This window comes from Elaeis guineensis, chromosome 1, assembly GCF_000442705.2.
Source record: "Elaeis guineensis isolate ETL-2024a chromosome 1, EG11, whole genome shotgun sequence".
Lineage (NCBI taxonomy): Eukaryota > Viridiplantae > Streptophyta > Magnoliopsida > Arecales > Arecaceae > Elaeis > Elaeis guineensis.
Genome location: NC_025993.2, coordinates 20,578,913 through 20,603,845, shown reverse-complemented (window position 1 = coordinate 20,603,845; position 24,933 = coordinate 20,578,913).

Genomic DNA, 24,933 nt, shown 5'->3' with positions numbered 1-24,933 from the left:
GTAGGGGTACTTCGCATCGAACATGACCATGTGCTGAGCACTTTGCTGTCAAGAATAGCTCGTGCAGGGTATGGGTATAAGTATCCTTCTAATCTGAGACCACTATGGTGACTTATAAGCAACTCACTATACTTTAGTACCGGACTATTTGAGTTTCTAACTTAGTGACAGAAGGTTACTGGGTGCAGTCAAGTACTTATTAAGTCGGTGTGTGAGTCAAGATGGAATTGACCCCTCTGAATTAGTAGGAGATATGCATCAGCATATTTTAATTTAGTAAAATCTTAGCCAGAATATTCTATGAAATGGATTTGAAAGGTTAAAATATGTTGCCCAGATATGGAGCCTAAAAAGGGGGGTGAATTGGATCTCTTAAAATTTTTAGTGATTAGTGCTCATAAGAAATGTGCTCAACTTGATGAGTGAGGTGAGCAAATTAACAATGATAAAAGATCAAATATAATTAACAAAAAAATAAGTATAGAGCACAACAAGAAAAATAAATACAAGCACAGCAAACACTAAGGATTTATAGTGGTTCGGTGCTAACTTTGCACCTACATCCACTCCCCAAGTCCCAACTTAAAAAATTAATCCACTAAAAAGATTTTCAATTACAACACGTCGGATTACACCAATCCTTACTGTCCAAATAAGAACGCTTATTTTTCGGATACAAGCCAACCCACAAACCCTCCAATTATAGGTTCGAATCAATCGATCCAAGTTTTGAAACCCTCCAAAACTCAAAACTCAAAGTATAACAGCAAATGAATAGAGTACAGAATTTTTAGCACAAAAGAGCTCCTTAAATGAGCATAATAAAATAATAAAAGCACAATACTCAAGGAGTAGAAGTCTTTGTTAGACATCCTCAGATGATTTGAATACTTGAATGCAGCTGGAGAGTAGTTGATGAGCTAATTGAATGCTTCTTTCTCTCTTTTTAGGGTTTTCTTTCTCTATCTCAGATTTGAGCTTCAATACTTCTTTTATTTTTTTGATTTCTTACATCTAGAAAGAATTTATAGTCTTCATTAAGTCTTGAGAGTATCTTAGAATCCGTTAAGAGTCATTGGAGTATATTTAATATATATTAAATGCATAAAAAATGAGCTGAAAACTAGCCGTTATGCATGTCTGCACCACAGGGGTCGACCCATGAGTCGATCCATTGGCAAGGGGTCAACCCATGGGTTGCTCCTTTTGGCCAGATAAAGAATCATGCTCTCTGTCTTGGTCTCAAGCTCTCTGGGGTCGACCCATGGGTCACCCCACTTCGTGCCAAAGGCCAAGATAGGTGCATGCCAGCTCCCCTTTGCAAAGGGGATGATCTAAAGGGTCACCCTATTCTGTTCCAATCTAGTTTTTTATATATTTAAAATATCAAAACTTACCAAAATACTACCAAATACTCTTAAATAGATTTGAATGAGCTTGACACTCCCAAAAGGCTTTAAAATCATCTCCAACTTGTAAAATCTTTAACTTTGGCACCTTTGAAGAAGCTTTTCAGACTCAATATTTTTGGACTACCTAAAACCACACCAAAGTATTCTCCAAGGATAAAAAACTCATTAGTAGTCCTCTCAAATGATTTGTGACCATCATAATTAATTCTTAAGGCAACAATCTCTTTCTTTTTGATGATGACAAAATATTTGAGTGTTCATAAAGAGAGACCAATAAAGCACAAAAGGTTGAGTTTTTAAAACACTTGAAAGTTAAGAGAACATGCCAAAAGTTGAACACAAGTTATAGAGAATCATGAGTTCCACACTATCAGCAAGTTATGATGTTTTAAACCATACTTTCTCATTTTTGATGAAAATTGCTTGTGAAAAATTAAAGTTTTGCCAAAAATTATTTCTAAAAGCAAAATTATCTCCCTTTCTTATATGAAAAGATAAAATAACCATTTTGCAAAAATACTTACTTTCTTTCTCTCCCCCTTTCTAGTCACATAACCAACTTGCAAAAATACTTACTTTCTTTCTCTCCCTCTTTCTAGTCACATAACCAACTTGTAAAAACTGTAAAAACTCCCTCTTTCTCTCTTTCTTATTTCTCCTCCTTTTTGACATCATCAAAAATGGATTAAAGAGAGTTTATAAATAGTAAAATTTTTAATAAGTGAGAGAAGTAGGTTATAGGCTACGGTCCTACAGTAGGTATCAAAGTAACTTTTAATTGAATAAAAATTTATTCATAAATATCTAAGAAGTTATAATCATAAGTTAACAACACAAAAGATGATAATATATAACCTCATTTAAATATAACAAAATAGGAGGTTACAAAAGTCAAGTACATGATCAAGTCACAATACATCCATATATTACCATACATATCTATAATCATAAAGTTCTCATACAGCTAGTAGTATGAGACCTAAAGCAGCTAATATAAAACACTATAATCATGATCAGGGAGACTAGGCATCAGACTTGTGATCAGAAGGAACAAAATAAGGGAATGACTCTGAAGTAGAATCACGATCACGTCTGCCTCGACCTTGACTAGATTATCTGGTCTGAGTAGAAGAGGTCGCAGGACGGAAGGCGATAGGCTGAACAAGGATAGGCTTAGTGGATACAGAGGGTCTGGACTGGAGCTGAGTCATAATATTATCTAACTGAGATAAGACATCTCTCACTGTAACTCTGAGCCCCTCAAGATCAGATGAAACAAAATCTCTCGAGTTTCTAATATCAACCTGGATCAACTCAAGTGTTGATCTAAGCAGGCCATGAAGTCTCTCAATCTCCTGAGCAAGATCAGCTAACTGAGATGAAGAACTGCTTCAGGTGCTCACTCTTGCTGACAGTGAAGCCAAGACCAGTCTGATCTCCCTCTTTATATCAAAAAGTTTACCACTGAACCTGAGCATAGAGCTCTCTATACTCTCCAATTTGGAGCTCAGGTCAGTCAATAATTGTACTAAGGAAGAGATATGTGGCACAATTAAAAAATTCAATGAGAAAGCAGAGAATAAGCTCGACTGAGGAGGCTGATATAGCTGCTGCTGCATCTGTTGAAAGATCTGCTGCTGAAACTGTTGGAACTGCTGAAGGAGCTACTTCTGGAACTGCTGCTGCTGGATGGAAAGAATGCCTACTACCCGCTCAGCTAGTAGTCCCATCTCATCCTCCCCCAATCTAAATGATGATGGCACGACATGGCTCGTAGATGGGGGTGCACTAACTGAAGGATCTGCCTTAGGTTCCGACACAAAATAAATATCAAGGCTCAGCCTGGGCTCAGGTGGTGATGAGGGATCCTCCCCCTCAGCACGCTCCTCCTCCTCCTCCACAACTATAGCACCTCGACCCTTAGTCAAATGACCATCCACTCTAATAAAACCCATACATCGAAGGGAATGGTCATTGTAAGTGTCAATGTTCAGTAGCCTGCACACAGCCTCCTCCTCAAAACTCACACCAAACTATCTAAAAACAACTATCTGAGCCATTTCATAAGGTAAGGGAGCCTTGGATCTATTCAAGGCCTCCCTCATGGCATCAATCATCAGAAACAAGAGATTCAGTGGAGACTCAGATATAACATGGTGCATCAGACATATATTCCATCCAGTCATCAGGTCATATCTTTTTCCTCTGGAAAAAAGATCTTAGAGATCATATGGTGGAGTAGTCTCATCTCCACACTTAAATCTTTTGCCTCTATCTTCATGAAATCTACAACATCATTTCTCCCTAGGATGGACCTGAGTCCATCCTCTTTCCTAAGAAGCTCATTAAGACAGCTTCCCTCATAAGGCATTTGAAGCAATCTATCCAAACTTGCAGCATTCAAGACAATCTTAACACCTTTTATAACAGATCTTAGAACTCCATCATTAAACACTAGGTTTGAGTAAAATTCTTTAACTAAGTCTACGTATACTAGCTTAGACAAGCAATAGAAGAACCTCCATCCTTATTTAACTATCTTCTCTTCAATTGAAAAACTGTCTCTTCTTAAGAAACTAAAATCTATCTTCCTTCCTAAAGCAACTTTTCTGGCAGAAAGAGGAACCTTACTTGAAATCCTGGGAGGAGAGGCTTGAGCTGGGATCTGAGCCGCCCTCTGTCTTCTTTTTTCTGCCTCTAGTGACTTCATAGATTTTCTTCTTTGGAGCAGCCACAACTTGGGAGCCATTTGGTACAGTGAAGGCCAAGGAATCGATCAAGAGAGGAATAAAGGGTGAAAGGATAATGGGGATGAAGAGAAATGAGGGATTTAGAGATGGAAGGTCTACGTTTAAGATTTTTGAAAGGAGGGTTTCAAGGGTTCGGTTAAGATCAAGAAAGAATGAGTTTTGATCATGGATCGGTCAAGAGAAAGTGTCTACCCAAGTTTTTATAGTAGATTCTAAAAATTTTTGGGCCGATTGAAGGTTGGATTTAGGAATTTATGGCTGATGGAAAGCTTGGAGGGGGGCTTTAATTTGGGACGAAGATGGAGGAAGATGAACAGTAGATGAGCCGACCCCTTTGAAATTTTAGCAAAAAGTTAAACGGATCAATCCATAATCATACCTTACGAACCCGTTTACCCGGCAATTGGGATGTCCCATGGGTCATCCCATTTAGGATTGGTTCAGGCGATGTAGAAAAAAATCAAAAACAAGAAAAAAATTGAAGAAAAAAAATTGGAAAAGACTTGAATCGACTTAAGATGATCTTGTAGAGCTCAGATAAATTTTGGTATGATTTTTCGATGAAAAATTTTAATAAAAAAAAATTTAAGATCGTATCTGAATAACTCTAATAATTTTTAATTGACTTGAAATAGACCTCAAATAAAAAGCAGGTACCATCTACATTTAAGATGATGAAGTAAAAAAAAATTTGAAAGGATTTTGAGAGAAGAACCATGATGAGAGATCAAGTAAAAGGATCTAAATGCCTAATTCTCTCCTAATTTCATAAAATCTATCTTCATTTAATGCTTTAGTAAATATGTCAGCTAATTGTTTCTCAATATTTATATATTCAAGCATTGCATTATTATTTTGAACATATTCTCTTATAAAGTGATATCTAATCTCAATATGTTTTGACCTAGAATGTTGGATTGGGTTCTTAGTCAAATTAATGGCACTAGTATTGTCATATCTTATGGGAATATCTTTAAATTCAATCTCAAAATCTATGAGCTGTTACTTAATCCATAAGATTTGAGTACCGCAACTTCCGACTGTAATGTACTCAGCCTCGACCGTAGATAATACCATCAAATTTTGTTTCTTCCTAAACTAAGAGATTAACTTGACTCCTAGATATTGACAAGTTTTACTAGTATTTTTTCTGTCTAATCTACATCCAGCAAAATCAGCATTTGAGTAACCTATTAAATCTATAGAAGATTGCTTAGAAAACCAAAGTCCTAAATTTCGTGTTCCTTTTGGATATTTGAATATTCTTTTAACAGTATTCAAATATGATTCCTTAAGGTTAGACTGAAATCTAGCACACATACATATGCTGAACATTATATCAGGTCTACTGGTAGTAAGATATAACAAAGAATCTATCATGCCTCTATAAAGCTTTGAATCAACAGACTTTTTATGTTCATCCTTATCTAATTTACAGGAAGGGGTCATAGGAGTACTTACACTCTTGGAGCTCTCCATCTCAAATTTTTTTAATAATTCTCGTGTACTTTTTTTGGGTGATGGAGATCTCTTCCTTCATTTGCTTGATCCGGAGTCTAAGGAAGAAGGTGAGTTCTCTGATCATGCTTATCTCAAACTTTTCCTTTATAAGCTTGACAAATTTTTGACACAGCTTTATTAGTAGACCCAAATATAATATCATCAACATATATTTGTATAACTAGTATCTCTTCATCTTTTCATTTTATAAAAAAAGTTGTATCTACTTTTTCTCTTGAAAAATTATTTTCTAATAAAAATTTAGTCTTTCATACCAAGTCCTAGGGCCTTGTTTCAAACCATATAAAGCTTTGTTTAATTTAAATACATGGTTTGGATATTTATGATTTTCAAAGCCTGGGGATTGCTCTACAAATATCTCTTCAGCAATATAACTATTTAGAAAGATACTTTGAACATCTATTTGAAATAGTTTAAAATTCATGAAACATGCATAAGCAAACAACATTCTTATAGCTTCTAATCTAGCAACAAGTACAAATATCTCATCAAAATCAATTCTTTCCTGTTGGTTATATCCTTTAACAACTAGTCTTGTCTTATTTCTAATTACATTACCATTTTCATCTAGTTTATTTCTATATACCTATTTTGTTCCAATTATTGGATAGTTTTTAGGTCTAGCAACAAGAGTCCAAATATTATTTCTTTCAAACTGGTTTAACTCCTCTTGCATAGCATTAATCCAGTTATGATCTTATTCAGCTTCATCTATTGTCTTAGGTTCTAAGTGAGAAACAAAAGCTACATAATTATATACATCTCTAAGAGAAGATCAAGTTTTTACCCCTTGTGCCGGATCATCAATGATTAATTTTTTGGGGTGATTATAGACATACCTCAATTCTTATGGAAGATCACTTGTACCTTGAGATTGTTCTTGAATATTTTGATCATTGATGCTCTCATCCTCATGCTTTTCCTCCAGCTAATCTTTATTTTGCTCATTTGAGTCTTTGATGGTGAGCTCTTTCATTCCTTCTTCTATGATACCCGCATCATCAGTATCCTCTCTCTTCTTTAATGGAAGATCATTAGTCTCATCAAAAACTATATGGATTGACTCTTCTACTACTAGAGTTTTTTTATTGAAAACTCTAAAAGTTCTATTAGAAGTAGAATAGCCAAGGAAGATAACTTCATCAGATTTAGCATCAAATTTTTCTATGCTATCTTTATCATTATTTAAAATAAAACAACGGTAACTAAAAATATGAAAATACCCTATGTTAGGTTTTCTAACTTTTCATAATTCATAAGGTGTTTTTCTTAAAATTAGTCTTATTAAAGTATGGTTTAAGATGTAATATGCTGTGTTGATAGCTTCTGTCCAAAAATATTTTGGGAGATTGCTCTCACATAGTATGGTACAGACTATTTTTTCAAGAGTTTTATTTTTTTTTTCTACTACTCTATTTTGTTGGGATGTCCTTGGTGCAAAAAAATTATGATCTATGTCTTTTTCATTATAAATTTTTTTAAAATTCTTGTTTGCAAATTCGATAAGGTGGTCAATACAAATTGAAATAATTGGTAAACCTTTTTCATTTGAAATTTTTCAGCAAAACATAGAAAAAATTGAAAATACTTTATCTTTAGATGCTAAAAATAAGATCCAAGTAAAATATAAAAAATCATCGATAATCACAAAACCATATCTTTTACCTCCTAAGTTAGTTGTCCTTGTAGGACCAAACAAACCCATATGTAAAATTTCTAAAGGTTTAGAAGTTGAAACTATGTTCTTGGGTTTAAAAGAAACTCTTGTTTGCTTACCTAATTGGCATGCATCATAAATTTTATCTTTTTGAATATTTATCTTTGGCAAACCAAAAATCAAATACTTTTTAATAATTTTAAATAGTATGTGCATACTAATATATACAAGCTTACGGTGCCAAAACCAACTAATCTCATTGATTTTAGCATTCATGGCCACAAAACATTGCATATTTTGCATGGAAAGATTATCCAAATCTACCATATAAATATTATCATGCCTATGTCCAATGAACCTAATGCTATCATCAAAAGGACAAGTTACAATACACATGGATGATTCAAAAATTACTTTATAACCTCTATCACATAATTGACTAATGCTTAATAGGTTATGTTTAAGACTGTCTACAAGCAAAATATTTTCAATACAAGTGAAGGGAGTGATACCAATGTTACCTATGCCGATGATCTTTTTTTTTGCCATTATCTCCAAAAGTGACCATCCCTCCATTCTTAGCCTCCAAGGTGATGAATTGAAACTCATCACCGGTCATATTTCTTGAGCACCTATTATCAAAATACCACTTTCGCTTCGTTGCTTAGGATGCAAGGCACACCTATACACATAAAATCAAGTTTTAACTTTAGGTATCCAAGCTAACTTGGGTTTTTTGGGGTTAGTCACAATGGTTCCTTTTGGAACCTATATTTTCTTAACATTTATACTAATAAATTTGTTTGACAAGCACTTATAAGCTTATATCCTATCTTGCCATATTTAAAACATGTAATGTTTGACAATTTATTCATGGATGCATTTACAAAGATATTTTTCAAAAATTTTTATTTTCTAAGAGTATTATAACCATGACCGACTTTATCATACGCTGCTCTTTGATTATCAATAATCATTTAAAGTTTATTTGAGCTTAAGATAAATCTATCAACTATTGGTTTCAATTTAGTTACTTCTTCCTTTAGCTTTTGATTTTTCTTTACAAGAGTCTTGTTTATACTTGAAATTTCTTTTTTTTTCTTTGATAGAGTTTGATATTTCATTTCTAATTCTTTATTTTTATTGGAGATCTCTTCTTTTTCTTTCGATAAAGTTTGATTTTTTAATTTCAGATCTTTGTTTTTCAGTTCTAATTTCTTTAAATCATCCAAAAGCTCATGAAATATATCTTACAGTTCATCATAAGAAAATTCATTTTGAGTTTCAGTGATTACCTCATTTTTATATGTCATAAGGCACAGGTTGGCTTCTTCATGAGATTCATCATCTGAGGTGGAGTCATCACTGTCACTCCACGTAGCCATCATTGCCCTTTTCTTCTTGAACCTCTTCGGACCCTTCTTAAGCTGGGGACAGTCCGATCTAAAGTGATCCGACTTCTTACACTCATAACAAATGACAAGCTATTCTTTCTCTTTTTCTTTACTCAGCTCCCCCTTAACTGGTGGTCTTCTCTTGGTTCCTTATATTTTTTTCTTCATAAATCATCTAAATTTTCTTGTGATTAATGTCAAATCCTCATCATCTTCACTGTTTTCAAATTTTTCTGAATCTTCTTCTTCTTGAGCCATTGATTTGAGGGTAATTGTCTTCTTTCTTTTAGTCTCTTCTTCAAAATGCTACTTCATAGTTAGCTTGTGGGTCATGAGAGATCCAAGCAGCTCCTCCAAAGATAGGATGTTTAAGTCCTTGACTTCTTGAATCATCATGACCTTTGCCTCCCACGATCTTGGTAGAGACCTAAGAACTTTTTTTACAAGGTCACTATTAGAATAACAGGATGCTTCTCCCAGGTCCTTCATAAAGAACTGAGATGATAATCAAACCTTTATTCTTAGTAATACAGGGATGTCATTTTTGATTAAGAGAATGTCATCCATATACAAAATAAGAAATACAATCACATAGTTGTTTACTCATTTATAAATGCCAAGTTCTTCTCCATTCTTAATGAAGCCATATATTCTGATAACCTTATTAAAATGCATGTTGCAACTCCTAGATGCTTGTTTCAATCCATAGATAGATCTCTGAAGCTTGCACACTTTGGACTCATCTATGAATATAAAATCTTCAGGCTGTATCATATACACATCTTCTTCCAGCTCTCCATTTAGAAAAACTATTTTCATATCTATTTGTTAGATTTCATAGTCCATATGTGCTGCTATCACAAGCATAATCTGAATGGATTTAAGCATTACCACAGGAGAAAATATCTTATCATAGTCAATACCATAATGCTGATAATAACCCTTACCAACCAAATAAACTTTATAGGTTTCCACCTTCCCATCTACACCCCTCTTTCTTTTGAAGATCCATTTGCACCCTTTGGGTTTAACCCCTTCAGGTGGGTCAACTAATGTCCATACATCATTGACCTTCATGGACTCTATTTCGAACTTCATGGCATCAAGTTTAATAGGATCCCCATCTCGGATCAAAAAATCATAGTATATGTCCGATTGATGCGATAGTCTATCAAATCACCTTAATGGTGCCTCTACAATAGATTTCGGATTTAACATCGTCAAATTTGGCTTTGTGGGTTTACTAGACTATGTCGGTTCTATCTGTTGAACTTTATCAAGTTCTACCTGTTGAACTTAGAGGTATTAATTCCTTTCTCAAGAAATTTTTTCTCCAAAAAGACTGTCCTAAGACTGACAAATATCTTTTGTTCATCAGCAAGATAGAAATAATATCCCTTAGTTTCTTTGGGATGAAAGAATAATACCCTACAAGTCAATTGCATATGGGATGCGATAGGGTATTTTTTGTAATTTAACTTTCAGACTCATCTAATTGATATTTATATTATTAATAAAATAGATATTTTTTTATTATATGCTACATCTTATTATTTTTTAAGATTATAATGAACCCCTTAGGTCTGAACAATAATTTTAGGACTGTAATGAGATCATACCGGTGAGACCTAAATCCTTGATAGCCATAACCTAAAATATTCTTAATCATTGGTACATTGAGTCAGAGATCAATAATACTGATAAGACTGGCATGTACTATGTATGCTAAAAAATGAAGATGGTTGATCTCACAACCACTTGTCTGGTGACACTAATACAAAGATATAGGTGCTCATTAAAGAATGAGTTCACTGAATTGACCTACGAGAGAACATCAGATGGAGTCTTATTGTCAACTCATGATTCTCTAGTGAGAGTTGTGTAAGTGATCCTTTGACCTGAGATCACCATGGTACCTTGTGCGCATGGATCCATATTTTGGTTCACTTCCTAACTTGGTTCTTTGATCTTTGTATGGGATGTTCTGGATATGGTGAAGTGTGCATGAAGATTGTGAGTGATCAATAAGACATCAGTCACTCCTAATAAGGAGAGCGAACATCCTATGTGATCTTATAGGTCGGTGATTCTAAAAATTTTTGGCCAAAGCAAGATAATTAGAAAAGAATTTCTAATATATCATCAACTGAATCATCACCTTCAAATTAAGATATATAAAGATAAGTGATTAGGTTTGACATATTTTCATACCCATAACTTATCTGAGATATTTTTGATCGAAGGATTGAATTACACGGTAACTTGCCACTAAAAGATATTTTGATAATTTTATATCAAAATTCTAAATCTTTTGGATAGTCATGACATGTTGCTAGATGTTAATATTGACTTATGGATTCATCAAAATTAAAAGAATTTAATTCAAAAATTAATTAAGAAGAGTCTTAGTTAATTGGGACCCTTCGGATGACCTAATCTAATCAGATTAGGATTACATCGAAAGTCTTGATCCATTGCTGGCTAGATTTGGAATCCAATGGGTCACACACTTTAAAATTTGATCTTAGTCTGATTTAATTAGAATTTATTTGAGTTAACCTAGATTAGTTGCCTTTGACCTAGTAAGCTTGGATCAATTTTGATTGGATTCTTATCCAACTTGAAATAGTTTCAAGTAGAGAAGGATTCCTCTACGCCCACCAGATGCCACGTCAAAAATGAAGACTCTTATTTTAGCATGTGAAGATGAAGAGTCCTTCATGAAGACTCTTATCTTAACGCATTTTCTTAATTACTCAACCAAAACTCTAGTGATTTAATGCCAAATTAAGATGGATTTTTTATGGCATATAGAAGAGGGAGAATCTTTCTATGTGAAGACTTTCTTGCCCCATAATTCTATATGGTATATTTATTCACCATGTGAGAATGTGGGGTGCCAACCTTTGGCGCCCCTTGGTCCCATCTCACATCTCTTGGTCCCTTATATATATGGGATATCCAATATAGCCCATGTTCTAGGATTTTGGGTGGAAACTAGAGATAAGAGGCATGTGAATCAGTAGAAAAATTTTGAAAAAAATTTGAGAAAAAGTCAAGGAAAAATTGAGTGGCAAATGTTGTAAGAAGGGTAGTGAGAGAATTAGCAAGTGTTGCTAGTGTGCCCTAGGGTTTGTTTTTTCCATGAGTTGAAGCCAAAAATCAAATCTTAGATTATGAGACATTTGGAGAGTGTCTTCTTGATGTGATCCTAGTGGTATGTTTGAAGGCAACTGAGTTTTGGCATGATTGTTCCTTGAGTTCGAAGCCGACAGTGTTCTTGAGAAGACAAGGCTACGGCAGCGCACCAGTTAGGAAGGATCTTGGTCAACTTTCATATGGATCACTATTGAAGGGCTTCTATTTTGGAGCTTTGTGGAGATCCTAATATGCCACTTTATCTTTTTGGTGAAAGTAAAAATTCTATCTATTTTGCATGCTTGTTTTGTTTGGATTGATATCGACAAGGTGATTTTAGGGTTTGAGTTTTGGCTCTATAGTTTTAATTGTTAAAGCTATTGACTTGTTTAGTTTTAAAATTTTAAAAATTATTTTTTACTGTATGGCTAAAACTCAATAATGGTATCAGAGCCACTCTTGTTTGATTCAATCAAACAAGTGCAAAGTAGTAGCATAGAATTGTTCTTGTTCATGTATTGCCAAATATTTTGCTTCAATTTTTTAGCATCAGTCTTTAAAATCAAAAATTATTTTTGACTTTATAAGTACTATAATTTTAAATTTTAATTATTAAAATTATAAAATTATGATAATTTAAAATTTATATTATCCTGGTAGTGTGATGCTTAAATCGATTTATGGTTAAGGGTGTTATGCATGCCTAATATGATTAGGGGTTGCTTTATTATTTTAATATGCTTGTCATATGTTATGACTTCAATTGCACCCTTATATAATTTTTGGCATAATTATATGATTGCTATTATGATTTGTGATTACATGCCGAATTGCATAATATGTAAAGTATATTTTATGTAGTTGTAGTTAGGATGTGCCGAGTTCAAAGATCTTCTTAAAAATTATATTAAGTTGTAATGTCAGGATTTACTTTTAAATAAAAGTTAAATTCTTTTGACTAATTGGTGTTGAGCAAAGTGTGAAAGATGGTTTTCTAATTAGGTTCATATGTTGGTCTGGCCAACTTTATTGGTATCTAAGAAAAGCTATGGGAAGCCTTCCACCTACTGACCTGGCCAATTTGATCTTATTAAATTTTGAACTTAAATTGATTAGTGATGTAGACACTATAAGGGCCTTTCTTCAAACTTAGTCGATAGAGTATGTCAAGATCTTAGTGAGCTTGTTATGCTATCCACAAGGCTTACTATAGAAATTGATATGATGTTGATCAAGTGCATCTTGATGCTTATGGTATATTTTGAATAGTGTTGCTTTGTTGTGCTATTCACAAGGACAGTATTGTTTAAGTATGACCATATGAGATTGAATAGTCAACTTAACTAGAACATTATAGTTTGTTGTACTATCCACAAAGCTATATATGATCTAGAGGCCAGAGAAAAAAATATTGAGAATTGTAGAAGTACAATTGGTAAAGAGTTATCTACTCTTGAACTCATGAATACTTGTTGTGCTATCTACAAGGTGTTTGTGAGGAATACAGATCTCAACCCCGCTAAGAAATACTAGTATATTTTTCGATTTTCATAATTGAGGGCTATGAATTTTGATAAAATAGTGAAAGACACAATTAGACAAAAGTCATGATCTAGTTGTGCATATCATCATGAGTTGTTTGCTTATATTGTGTTCTTATTATTGTAGATTAACTACACACATGGCATCTTCACTGTCACTTAGAGGCATACTAGATGCAAATAAATTGATCGGACCTAACTATGTGGACTGATTAAGAAACTTGAGAATTGTTCTCACTCAGGAGCAAGTCTCCTACATTCTGGATACACCTGCACCAGATTCACATAGAAAAGATACTTCTAAGAAGGAAAGGGCCACATACAAAATGTGAAAAGAGGACAGTGTGACTGTCAAATACATCATGCTTGCTTCGATAAGAAACGAACTTTAGAGGCAGCATGAGAACATTGATGTTCCCTCAATACTCCTTAATCTTAAGGAGTTATATGGAGAACAAAGTAGAACTGCTCGATATGAGATATCAAAGTAGTTGTTCTGTGTCCGTATGATTAAAAGCACCTCCGTACAAATGCATGTCCTGAAGATGATTGATTTGATCACTCGTCTGGGACAACTGGACTTTGCCATAGGCGGTGAACTGAACCAAAATTTGATCCTGCAGTCTCTTCCTAACTCTTTCTCTCAGTTTGTTATAAATTATCACATGAACAAACTGAACACTAGCCTGCCTGAGCAGCTGAACATGCTGAAGACAGCAGAGAGCCATTTCAAGGGTGAAAAGGCTTCGGTACTTCTTATCGATAAGATCAATAAGAAGAAAGGCAAGAAGGGTATTAAGAAAAAGATGAATCCTAAGGCTAGCATCTTCAAGAAGAAGGTGAAGAAGGTCTCTGCCAAAGATACTTGCTATCACTGTGGTAAGGAGGGCCACTGGAAGAGAAATTACAAGGATTACCTTGCAACAATGAAATCGGCAAATATTGCCAAAAGTTTATATATGATACAAGCTAATTTATCATTAAATATTTTATTTTTAGATTTTTGGATATTGGATACCACCTGTGGTTCACACATTTATAAATTGTTGTAGGATCTACATAAAATAAAGAGTTTGAATAAAGGTGACTTCGAGCTGTTCGGTCCTAGTGGAGAGTCCATTCAAGCCGAAGCTGTAGGAATCAGGATTTTGAAGTTGCCTTCAGAAAAAATTTTAAAACTGAAGATCTATTTTTATATTTCTAATATTGCTAGAAATATTATTTCTATACCATTACTATTGGAACAAGATTTTGAAATAAAAGCAAAGAACAATGGTTGTTCTATATATTTTTTTAACAAATATTATGGAAGTGCTTATATTGATAATGATCTTTTGTTGCTTTCACTTAATGATAATGTACTTCATATTGATAATATGAAGAAAAGAAAGAGAGAGGATGTGAATGTCACATACCTCTGGCATTACTAACTTGGCCATATAAATGAGTCAAGAATTAACAAGTTATACAAAGATAAATTTTTTGATCTTTATGATTATGAATCATATGAAACTTGTGGATCTTATCTCATGAGAAAAATGACCAAGACTCCATTTACTAGATATGGAGAAAGGGCAACTAACATATTGGACCTTGTACATACTGATGTTTGTGATCCAATATTGACTCAGACCAGAGATAGATACTCTTACTTCATCATATTTACTGATGATAGGTCTAGGTTTGGATATGAGTATTTAATGAAATATAAATCCGAAGTCTTTGACAAATTTAAAGAGTATCAAAGAATGGTTGAGAAATAAATTGATAAAAGTATTAAAGCTTTTCGATCTGATTGAGGAGGAGAATACTTGTCTAGTGAGTTTTTCGATTATTTAAAATAGAATAGAATACTTTCTCAGTGGACACCTTCTTATACTCCATAATTAAATAAAATTATGAAAAAAAAGAATCGCACCTTATTAGATATGATGCGGTCCATGATGTGTTTCATGGATCTTCCGATATCTTTCTAGAGATATGCTCTCGAGGCTGCAGCGTATATTTTAAGTAAAGTGCCTTTAATCTATTTCTAGCACTCTATATGAAATATAGAAAGGAAAAAGATTCAATCTTAAGCATCTTAAGATTTGGGGTTGCTCGGGTTATGTAAAAAATATTGATGGACATAAGCTGGATGCTAGATCAGAAAAATACAGATTTGTAGGTTATCTCAATGAGAGTATAGGATACTACTTTTACAATCTTACTCAACAAAAGGTGTTTGTTGGTAAGCATATTATTTTCTTGGAGAAAGAGTTTATCCAAAAAGGAAACAGTGGCATGTCTATTGAACTTGAGAAAGTTCAAAACCTATAATCCATCCAGGATTCACAAAATTATTTTTAATTAGATATGCCCATTGTTGAGGTACAGCCACTACACACATCTCCTCTCCGAAGATCAAGTGGAGTACATAATGTACCACTTAGGTATGGATTTCTCATTGAGAATGACAATACATCCCACATCATTAAGAATGATGATCCCATGACCTATTCAGAAGCCATCATGAGTAGTGACTCTGATAAATAGCTCAAAGTCATGAAATCTGAAATGGACTCCATGTATACCAATCAAGTTTGGACTTTGATTGATGCACCTGAGGGTGTGACCCTAATAGGCTACAAATAGATCTTCAAAAAGAAGATTAGAGCAGATGGCCAGGTGGAGACCTATAAGGCAGGCTAGTGGCAAAAAGTTTCAAACAAAAATAAGGTGCTAATTATGAAGAAATTTTTTCGTCGTAGCCATGCTCAAGTCTATTCGGATAATACTTGCTATTGCAGCATACCATGACTATGAGATCTGACAGATGGATGTCAAGACTGCCTTTCTTAATGAAAATCTTGAGAAAAAAGTCTATATAACTCAGCCAAAGGGATTTATCTCTAGTGAGAGAATAAATCAAGTATGCAAGTTGAATAGATCTATTTATGGATTAAAACAAGCATCGAGGAGCTGGAACATCTGCTTTGATGAGACAGACAAATTATTTGGCTTCATCAAAAATATGGATGAACCTTGTGTGTATAAGAAAACTAGTGGGAGTGCTATTATCTTCTTGATTTTGTATGTGGATGATATACTGCTCATTGGGAATGATATCTTGATGTTGCAATCGATCAAGACATGGCTATCATAAAAGTTTTCCATTAAAGACTTGGGTGAAGCATCCTATATACTTGATATAAAGATCTATAAGGATAGATCAAAAAGAATGCTTGGCTTGTCCTAGTCTAGGTATATTGATCTTGTGTTGAAGAGGTTCAACATTGAGGAAAGTAAAAGAGGTTACTTGCCCATAGGTCATGGCATACAACTTTCTAAGAAGATGTCTCCTAAGACACCTGAAGAGAGAAATACAATGAGTTCTATTCCTTATGCTTCATCTGTAGGATCAATTATGTATGCTATGTTATGTACCAAGCCTGATGTGGCTTATGTCTTGGGCATTGTAAGCATATTTCAAGCAGATCCCGAGAAGGATCATTGGAAAGCTGTGAAGAACATACTCAAGTACTTGAGAAGGACTAGAGATGTTTTTCTTATATATGGTAGATCTGATTTAAAACTGAAAGGTTATACTAATTCTAATTTTTAATCTAATCTGGATGATAGTAAATCTATATTTGAATATGTGTTCACTCTGTATAGTGGTGCAGTATATTGAAAAAGTTTCAAACAGCAAACTGTTGCTAACTCAGTCACTAAGGCTGAGTATATTGCTACTAGTGAGGCTGCTAAGGAGGCCATCTAGATGAAGAAATTTATCACAGAATTGGATGTGGTTTCAGAGATTGAACAACTAGTGCCCTTTTATTGTGATAATACTAGGGCAGTTGCTCAAACCAAAGAATTAAGATCTCATCATAAATCCAAGCACATCCTAAGATGGTTCTACCTCATTCGGAAGATAGTCGAAAGATGCGATGTAATCATGGAGTGAGTTGACACCAACAATAATATAACGGATCCGTTCACTAAGACCTTATCAATGCAGCAGTTTGACGACCACCTTGATAGCATGGGCATCAAGTTTAGGGGCGATTGACTTTAGTGTAAGTAAGAAATTGAAAAAATAATATCCTACAAGCCAATCACATATGGGACATGATAAGATATTTTTTATAATTTATCTTTCAGACTCATGTAATTGATATTTATATTATTAATAAAATAGAGATTTTTTTTATTATATGCTACATCTTATTATTTTTTAAGATTATAATGAACCCTTTAGGTCGGGGCAATAGTTTTAGGACCGTGATGAGATCTAAATCCTTGATAGCCATGACCTAAAATATTTCTAGTTATTGGTATATTGAGTTGGAGATCAATGATACTGGTAAGACTGACGTGTCTTATGTATGCTAAAAAATGAGGATGGTTGATCTTACAACCACTTGTGTGGTGATACTAATACAAGAATATGGATGCTCATTAGAGAATGAGTTTATTGAATTGACTTATGAGAGAATATTAGATGGAGTCTTATTTACATGTCAACTGATGATTCTCTAGTGGGAGTTGTGTAAGTGATCCTTTGACCTGAGATCATCATGGTACTTTGTGTGTATGGATCCATATTTTGGTTCACTTCCTAACTTGATTTTTTGATCCTTGTATGGGGTGTTTTGGATATGGTGATGTGTGCATGGAGGTTGTGAGTGATCAATAAGGGATCAGTCACTCCTAATAAGAGGAGCGAACATCCGATGTGATCTCATAGGTCGGTGATTCTAGAAGTCTTTGGCCAAAGCAAGATAATAATTAGAAAAGAGTTTTTAATGTATCATCAACTGAATCATCACCTTCAGATCGAGATACATAAAGATAAGTAATTAGGTTTGATATATTTTCATGTCCATAACTTATTTGAGATATTGTTTGATAGAAGGATTGAATTACATGATAACTTGCCACTGAAGGATATTTTGATAATTTTTTATCAAAATTTTAAATCTTTTAGATAGTCATGACATATTGCTAGATATCAAACTTGACTTATAAATTTATAAAAATTAAAATAATTTAATTCAAAAATTAATTAGAAAGAATCCTAGTTGATTGGGACTCTTTAGGTGCCCTAATCTGATCAGATTAGAGTTATGTCGAAAGTCTTGATCCACTGCTGGCTAGATTTGGAATCTAATAGATTATACATTTTAGGATTTGATCTTAGTCTAATTTAATTAAAATTTAATATAAATTTTAAAGATTAATTAGATATGCTAGCACATTATATTAATCCAAGTTCCTAAATTGGTTTAGATCAAAGAGTTTGAGCTAACCTAGACCAGTTGCCTTTGACCTAATGAGATTAGGTCAATTTTGATTGGATTCTTATCCAACTCAAAATAGTTTTAAATGGAGAAGGACTACTCTACTCCCACCAGATGCTACATCAAAAATTAATTGCCGCCCCACTCATTTTAGTGTGTGAAGATGAAGAGTCTTTTATGAAGACTCTTATCTTAACATGTTCCCTTAATTACTCAACCAGAACTCTAGTGATTTAATGCCAAATTAAGATGGATTTTTTATGGCACATAGAAGAGGGAGAGTCCTTCTATGTGAAGGCTCTCTTATGCCATAATTTTACATGGTGAATTTATTCACCACGTGAGAAAGTGGAGCGCCAAAGGTTGGTGCCCCTTGGTCCCATCTCACATCTCTTGGTCCCTTATATATATAGGACATCCCATATGGCCCATGTGCTCAGATTTTGGGTGAAAACTAGAGATAAGAGGTGTGTGAATCAGTAAAAAAAATTTAAGGAAAAAAAAAGAAAAATTTAGTAACAAAAATTGTATGAAGGGTAGTGAGAGAATTAGCAAGTATTGGTAGCATGTCCTAGGGTTTGGTTTTTTCATGTGTTGAAGCCAAAAATAATTGAAAAATATGACCTAAAGCCAATCATCTAGGTTGTAGATGATTGTGCTCCATATAAGTATATGAGTTATAAAATGATAAATGTTATCTAGCAGATTCATCATAAGGAATACATCTTTCAAAATAGAACTCATATGTTATGATGAAGTCCTTAGAACTACTTTCAAAATAATAAAAGAAGATTTATCATGTGATTCTTAAATCTTGCTCATGACTAAATGATACAATTGTTACAAGGACAATAATTATATTGAGTGTAGGTCATTGTATGCCATATTAATTGGTTGTCCTCTTAACCAAGACGTGTGGTAACATGGGTATGGCATATGAGTGATATGTAGGAGTATATTTCACTGAGCGTGATCACTTTCAGAGCATTCTACTATTAAGGGCTACTTTGATAGGATATGGGTATAAGTATCTCTCAGACTTGAGGCTGCTTCGGTGACTTGTAAGTAACTCACTATACTTTGATACTGGACTATTCGAATTTTTAATTTGATGATGAAAGATTTTTAGGTACAGTCAAGTACTTATGAAGTCTGAGTATGAGTCAAGATGGGATTAATTTCTCCAAGTAAAATTAGAGATGATGCATCATTGTGTTTCAATTTAGCAAAACTTTGATCAAAGTAATCCTAGTAAGGAGTCACAGGATTTTTAAGATTGAGACACAACGTGGACCACTCTTCTTAGGTTGACAGTTTACCCTCAGTCATCCTTGAGCATCAAGTGTCAAAGGGTTGTGTTATATGATAACTATATCCATATGGGTTCTAGAGTGTTGCTGGGCATACATTCGGCCTATCCGGATGTTGGGTCCCATTGCTAGATGGTTACATCAATTAGTACAAGAATTGTTCTTATGCTACCGACTTAGGTTCGAACCTATGAAGTCACACATATAGAAGTACCTGTTTGATCAAATGGTTGATCAACGATTATAAATCATTAAAAGATTTAATTATCAATTTAATTGATGATTAATCCTTTACAAAGGTTGTAATAAATTATTTATTAATAGTTGATAAATTAGAAGAATAATTAATTAACAATATGATTATTAATTGGCTCAATTTGATTGAGCAATAAGAATTGAATTAGATCTAATTAAATTAAATTCAATTAGATTGACTTTGGATTAATTAGATGCTGTCCTATTGAATAACAGGGCTTATTCCAATTGATCTCAGGGATGCATGAATGTGAAATTATTTTTATATAGACTTGAATTGCATCTAAACCTATTAGATAATAGGTTTTGATTTGATCAAATATCATTTGATAATAGGCTTGATTGGATCAAGTCCTATTATTAAATAGCTTCCCTGATATCCATCAAGAATTAATCCCTGGATCAATAGGATTTTAACCTAACTAATTATAAAATTGATTGGGGCCTAATAATTGGGCTAGGACCCAATTAGTTAGTTTATTATAACTAATTCCTAAGTTAGTTAGGTTTAGATCCAAGAATTAGTTAAAATTTGACCAAGATCTTGAATCCTATTTGGAATAGGACTCAACCCAACCAACCCATGTGATATAAGATCTCCACGTCACACCTCCCTTTCAACATGAAAAATCTCTCACGCCCCTTTGTGTGCCCTCTCCTCTCTTCCGTGAAGAAAAGAAGGCATCCTCCCTTCTTTCATGTCGCCCAAAAAGAAAAAAGTAAGAGTCTTATGCATCTTGTCTCTCTTCTTCTCCTCCTTTCTTGAAAGGTTTTTGAAATATTTTATTATTGATTTTTTAGCATCAAATAGAGAGTTCTTTTCTGGTTTTACAGCAAAAAATTGGAGAAGAAAAGTTTTTTCCAACTTCTTCCCAACGAGAGAAAGAGAAGGAAAAAGAAAGGTTCTTCTTTCTTGTGTGCAGCCTTGAAGAAGGAGTTCTTCTTTCATATTTTTTTTTATTTTTTTAAAATAAAAATTATATTAAATCTAATTTTTAACATAAAAATTTAAAAAATATATATCAAAAAAATTTGATTGGATGTTTGGGGCTTCTTGGAGTTCTAGATCAAAGAAGAAGATGGATCTTCTTTCTTGTGTGCAGCCTTGAAGGAGTTCTTCTTTCAGATTTTTTTTTAAGATAAAAATCAAATTTAATATAATTTTTAAAAAATAAATTTAGAGAATAAATATAAAAAAAAATTGGTTGGATGTTTGGGGCTTTCTAGAGTTTTAGATCAAGAATAAAAAAGGAGAAGAAGAGAGAAGAATGGTTCTTCTCTTGGATCCCTCTTTTGAGTTTTTTTAGATCTCAAAATTTTATATGATTTCGAGCATAAAAAATTAGATTAGATCTAATTTTTATCATAAAAAAATAGAGAAGAAAAGTTCTTCTTAAGGGCATGAAAGGAAGAGAGAAAAGTTCTCTCTTATGCGTGAAAATTTGAGAAGAAAGGATTCTTCTCTTGATCTCTATTATAGAGATCTGATGCATGGATCCAGAAAGAAAAAGAGAAGGTCTCTTTATTCTTCATCTTCATTATATTTTCTCTTAGATCAACAAAAGGATGGTATCCTCGCGAGTTAGCACTTTCAGAGAGATCGATCAGTACAAGGGCTTTGTGTGGATATCCGTAGAGGCCGAATGCGTGTGCGGCTGTCAAGCATCATAAAAAACTAAATATTATGAATTTTAGATGTGATGATCTGCTACCCACACTCAGATATGAGATTTTGATCTCAATAAATTTTTAGATGTATTTTAAATATGAATTAGATATAATCTAATTATACTTAGATATATTCTGTACTTGTTAAATTTTAGATTTCAGATGTGTATACATGCATATTAGTTTATGTCATAGATCTTATATGATGACTTAGATTTGATCTATACATGCATTATAGATTAAATTATTTAATCTATATATATTCTGTTGTAAAATTTTTGAAAATACATGCACATCACCCACCACGCTTCCCTTCAAATGGTATCAAAGCCAAGTTCATTATGAAATAAACATATATGCATGTAGAGTTGAAATCTAGATTTAGCAATGCATAAGATGTATTATGATATGATTTTAGGTATGATGTAATGTAAAATCAGATCTAATACACTTTAGATTTGATCTAAATTTTTGTATATATGATATGTGAATTAGATTAGATGTTCTGAGTAGCAAAGCACATGGATTGGATAATCATCAGACCGTCCGATCATAGGAGCAAGTAGGGTTACATGACCCTCTCTTCTCATTCAATGGGGTGCTTTTCGTGATGTGTAGGGGTGCCACTGTGAGGTCTCATAAAGAAGAAAGCAAAAAGAGAAAACTTACATTCTTACAAAATTCTAGATCTTGAATTCCTAGGTATTGTTGTATGTGATATAAGTTGTGAAGAAACTAGTTACATCTAATCTTGATTAATCAAAATTATTTTAATTTAAAATCATAAAAATTTAGATTTGATCTAAAAGATTTTATGATATAATATAAAAAGTTTACATAAAAAATTATTTCAAAACCTTAACCATGTTGATGCAAAAACTTAATTGAGAATTAAGTGTTGAACTGAATAGATCTAGAATTGTGATTTGAGATCTAATGATGTTGCATAAAATATGGGGTATGGGTTAGCTCAAATCAGATTCTTCTCTTTAATTGGGTTAGACCTAAGATTAGAATCAAAGACCTAATGGACCAAAAAGAGTAGTTGATCCAATCTAACCAATAGTTGATTTAGATTAGATTAAAGATACTCTAGATCAAAAATAATAGTTGTAATTGATCGAGTCTATATCTTTGATTAAACCAAATGGACCTTGATTGAGGCTCAAAGGTTGAGCCCGAGTCATTAGACTAATTAGATCGTTAAGTGACTCGAGTTGACCCATGTTGTTAAGGTTAATCAGTTTGACTGATTTAGGTGTCCTGGATCGATTTATCGGTTGGACCGACTTATCTCTAATCCTTTACATGACTTGGTGAAGTCAGTGAAAGAATTTATGACTTGTAGGTTGACTGATATCTTTTAAAAGATTTAATTAAATCTTTTAAATTATTAGATCCATAAAATAAGCTAGTTATAAGAATAACTAGATCATAGCCTCCCATTAAGGTGAATGATAATGGGTCCATCACTTCAGATTGACATTGCAGATGCCATCCGTCTGGTGTTCTCTCTGAATGATGAAATTATCATTCATCATATGATGACTCTATGAACTATCTGATGGTAGTCAGATTGATCGAGCCATCCTCGGGCCTGATCATTCTTTGGCTAGTATCACTGAATAGGTTCGTGTTAATGGTTGAACCTAACCGAAACTTTCAGTGGAGGCCCATCACCTACTGAAATGAAACCTGGGGCAAAATTAAATACTAGAAGTAGTTTGGAGAAATAATTGATTGAGAACCTATCCATGGATGCATATGGGTTGACCGAGCCATTCTCAGACTTATATGCAGTCTGTGTGGATTCTAGTTTTCACTAAGGAATTAATGTAATTCTTCGAATTGAAGGTAAAGGCTATCAATTCGTATAAAATAGTGAGAGAATCTTTAGACTAAAATCCAAGTCTTTAGGCTTAAAGTAGTTCATATACTAATAGATCAATTGTTCTCTTTTCAGAAATGGCTAGAAAATTATCACTCTCTTCACTGTCAAGCAGTGAAAATATTATCAGACCTAACTTTGATAGCCGTATCAGAAGTTGAGTATAGTTTTTGGGCAAATTGATTAAGAAGTCTCAAGCTAACCTAAACAGGCTTAAAAGAAAAATCAGTAAATAGTTTCTGGTCAAGATAGTTATATGATAACTTCTTAAAATTTTTTTATTGGTAATACTACTATCTGGGTATAGGATATTGATAGTGCAAGTCATATTTGCAAAAAGTTGCAAAAAACTTCAGGATAGTATAAGGTTTGAAAATGGTAAGAGAGTTCTAAATGCAAGACATGAAAGTTTGTTCTAGTCTTAATATTAGGAATCATCGAGCTTGTTCTCAATCCTGAAGATGTCATTTTAAGTGATTGTCACTATTGTCCAATCTTATTGATGGTGTCCATAAGAATGATTATTGTGATATCATTGTGAATGATACTGCAATAATGAGTGGATAATTGAGAATGACATAAATTCAGTATCATAACCTATTAGTATAATGTACACGTCTCACTAGCACCCTAGATTAGATAATGTCACTAAAGCCTACCTTTGGCATAGTTGACTTACTCACCTTTTATTAGAAAGGGTGAATGAGCCAGCAATGTTCTGAGTTTGGTACATATTGATATATTTACACTCATGAATATTAGTACCAGAAGTGGGCTTTACTACTTTATTAAAATATCTGACGATCTATCTTGGCATGGGTGCATCTTGCTTATGAAGCACAAATTTGAATCAGTTGAAATATTCAAACGATTTCGTAATGAGGTAAAAAAATAAATTGTAAAGAGTATTAAAACTAATTGGTTTAATCGATGAAGTGAATACCTTTACACTAAATTTTTGACATATCTTGAAGAGAATTAGATTCTCTCTTAATGGACCTCTCTTGGGATAATACTATTTAAAAGGATGTCTGAAGGGAGGAATAAAATCTTGTTAGATATGGTTCGATCCACTGTGGGGTTTGCTGGTCTACCTGAGGTTATGTTTTAGAAA